This window comes from Triticum urartu, chromosome 1 (assembly GCF_003073215.2).
Source record: "Triticum urartu cultivar G1812 chromosome 1, Tu2.1, whole genome shotgun sequence".
Lineage (NCBI taxonomy): Eukaryota > Viridiplantae > Streptophyta > Magnoliopsida > Poales > Poaceae > Triticum > Triticum urartu.
Genome location: NC_053022.1, coordinates 455,056,288 through 455,060,144, shown reverse-complemented (window position 1 = coordinate 455,060,144; position 3,857 = coordinate 455,056,288).

Genomic DNA, 3,857 nt, shown 5'->3' with positions numbered 1-3,857 from the left:
AAGAGAGAGATACGGACAGACGAACGCAGTAAACCCTCGTACAATCGTACTCCCCTCCGTGTGGGAAACAACTGCCGAGTCTTCCCTGCCTCCATGTCGTTCCCTTCCTAGGCCTCGCCGTTGTCCACCGCCTTGGTGCTCCCGGCGTGGCCTGGTTAACGTGGTCAACGACCGACATGCATCTGAAGTGGACTGTACGTGGAGAGGCTGACAGCTGGGTCCATGGCCGCACGCAAGGAAATGCCTCCTTATTATGCGCAAAATAATGATTCCTCCACCTGACATCTGGGACCCACCGAAAGGGCCTCTGTATTTCGCGAAAAAAACGTTACCGTCGCTGACAGCTCGGACCCACCAGCTATATCTTTGCACGTAAGGAAGTGCGTCCTTACTACGCAGAAAAAAAATGAATACTCCCCCTGCTAGCTGGGACCCAGTATAGTGGGAGGCTAACTTGTGGGCCGGCTAAGTTGACAGGGACGAAGGGCTTTGTCAACTTAGTCAATATGCACGATTCTAGCTCCAGTGACCGTACGATGTCCATCCAACGGCCGTAATGTTTCTTCAACCTCTGGTCTTCTTGCTCCAGCCGCCCAAACCAGCGCCAGTCATGCCTCGTGCTCCTGCCTCTTGTGGCCGGCTACGATGCGGCGGAGGCCTCACCACCCCCTACTACTCCAACCGTTGGCCAGGTCATCCCTCTACTCACCCACACCCCCTGTTATTCTGCGGCGATGGCAGCCTCACACCGCAACGAACCAGTGAACCCTCATACTTCTCTACGCGTGGGCATCCACTGCCGCGTCTTCCCCGGCTCCGCGTCATCCCCTTCCTAGGCCTCGCCGTCATCCACCGCCCTGGTGCTCTTGGCGCGGCATGGTCAATGTGGTCAAGGAACGACTTCCATCAGAATAGTACTGTACGTGGAGAGGCTGACAGCTGGGTCCACGGCAGCCGCAAGGAAGTGCCTCCTTATTACGCGGAAAATAATTATTCCTCCACCTGACAGCAGGGACCCACCGGACAGGCCACCGTATTTGGCGAAAAAACATTTTCGCCCTGACTGCTGGGACCCACTGGACGGGCCACCGTATTTCGCGAAAAATAGTTCCCCCCGTTGTCAGCTCGGACACACCGGAAGTGCCGCCTTATTACGCACAAAAAAAGGAATACTCCCCCTGCTAGTTGGGACCCACCTTGGTGGGTGGCTGACTTGTGGCCTACTAAGTTGACGGGGACGGAGTGCTTTGTCAACTTAGTCAATATGAACGATTCTAGCTCTAGTGACCGTACGATGTCCATCCAACGGCCGTAGTGCTTCTTCAACCTCTAGTCTTCTTGCTCCAGCCGCCCAAAGTAGCGCCGGTCGTGCCGCATTTTCCTGCCTCCCGTGGCCGGCTGTGCTGCCGCAGAGGCCTCACCGCCCCTACCTATCCCCATCGCTGGCCAGCCCTGCGGCGACGGCAGCCTCACACCGCAGCTGAACCAGTGAATCCTCGTACTCCTCTCCTCGCGGGCTTCCACTGTCGCGTCTTCCCCGGCTCCACGTCATCCCCTTACGAGGCCTCGCCGTCGTCCACCACCCTGGTGCTCTCGGCACGGCATGGTCAACATGGTCAAGGAATGACTTCCATCGGAAAAGTACTGTACGTGGAGAGGCTGACAGCTAGTCCACGGCCGCAACAAGGAAGTGCCTCCTTATTACGCGCAAAATAATTATTCCTCCACTTGACAGCGGGGACCCACCGGACGGGCCACCGTATTTCGCGAAAAAAAACGTTTCCCCCTGACTGTTGGGACCCACCAGCTACATCTTCGCACGCAAGGAAGTGCGTTCGAGCAAAAAAAACGATTCGCCCCCCTGACTGCTGGGACCCACCAGCTACATCTTCACACGCGAGGAAGTGCCTGACAGTCAGGACCCACCTAGTCGAAGCATACGTAGCATTGTCATTCTGGTCGAACGTGTACGTACATACTGGTCGATGTAGAGGCGCACACGTGTCGTAGTAGAGGCTCGGACCTAGCATGTACATGTACGTACACGGCCAGGGTGCAAAGAAAGTAAATACGCCACGTACGTACATGGGCGGGGTCTCGAACGCGTACTCGCCCGTATGTACAGCCAGGGCTCGTGTACATGGCTGGTCGGAAACGGAGAAACTGCGTCGTCGTCGTTCATGGGGAGGCAACGGAATGCGTCGTGTTCATCAGGGCAACGGAAACGCGTGGGAGCCAACCGGCTTGACGAACAGCCGATGAAACGAGGCCTGGCATACCGCAGAACGGAGGAAAACGACTTGTGTTTGACCGCCACGTTTGAAATGGGATCCTGTTCATCGGACTGGTCTAGCGTACCGCAAAATGAGGAAACGACCTCCTACGATCGAAACAGGGGTCCTGTTGATCGGGAGGGGTGTGGAGTACCGCAAAATGGAGGAAACGGACTTGTGTTGGAGCGCTACGGTCGAAACGGGGGTCCTGTTCATCGGGAGGGGTGTGGCGTACTGCAAAACGGGACTCCACGGGATACTGTTCATCTCCACCGTCGACCCCCCTCCAGCCTCCATGTGGCTACTGTTCATCCACCATCGACCTCCTCCAGCCTCCACCTGCGACTGATTCATCCACGGGCTCCTGTTCATCCAGCCTCCACCGCGCGCTACTCCATCGGCTATTGTTCAACGAGCCCTCTCCACGGGCTCCTGTTCAACCACCCCTCCACAGGCTACTATTCATCCATCCCTCCACCGTCTACTTTTCATCATGCCCTCCACGGGGTGTTCCTGTTCATCCAGCCCTCCACGGGGTCCTGTTCATCCAGCCCCAACCGACTCGATCGATCGGGTCCTGTTCATCCAGCCCTCCACGGGGTCCTGTTCATCCACCCCCACCGGGAACTGTTCATCCAAACCCCCAGCAACGCTCACTATTCATCCAGAGGCAACACCACGAGGTCCTGTTCATCCACCCCCACCAGGAACTGTTCATCCAAACCCCCCAGCAATGCTCACTGTTCATCCAGAGGCAGCATCGATCGGCTTCAGTTAGCAGCAGTAGCGAAGGAATTGCTCAATTGGGTTCAATTAACAGCCATCGATCGATCGCTCGGGTTCAGTAACGCGTAGCCTGCAGTGCAATCACTCGAGTTCAGTTAGAGCCCAACGCCTTGCTCGGGTTCAGTTAGAGCCCAACGCCTCGCACCCACGCGCGTGCGTGTATGAGAGAAACGCGCATCGCTCGGCCCCGACCACCCATCATAACCAGGAACACCCCCATATTTTCCTCGCCCTCGCTTCTACCACGGGTTTTTCCATCATGGACGCCCCAAAAAATGTCATGCAGCTACGTGTCCGGCCCGCCTAGGACAAAAAGCCCATTTTCTGTCATGATTTTTTGTCATAGAAGTAGGAGCCCACCACATCTATGATGATACCGGGTTTTGTCACAATTACGTCATAGAAGTGTCATAAGTATGACAGAAAAAAATTCGTTCGGCCCAAAATGTCACAGATGTGTCTTTTTTTTGTAGTGATTGTAGGGTACGAAACCACCTCAAAGTTATTCTTTCTGATCGATCTATTCAAGAGTCTGTAGTAAAATAACATGAAGCTATTCTTTCCATTCAATCTATCCTAGAGTTCATACTAGAATAACACCTTAAGACACAAATCAACCAAAACCCTAATGTCACCTAGATACTCCAATGTCACCTCAAGTATCCGTGGGTATGATTATACGATATGCATCACACAATCTCAGATTCATCTATTCAACCAACACAAAGAACTTCAAAGTGTGCCCCGAAGTTTCTACCGGAGAGTCAAGACGAAAACGTGTGCCAACCCCTATGCATA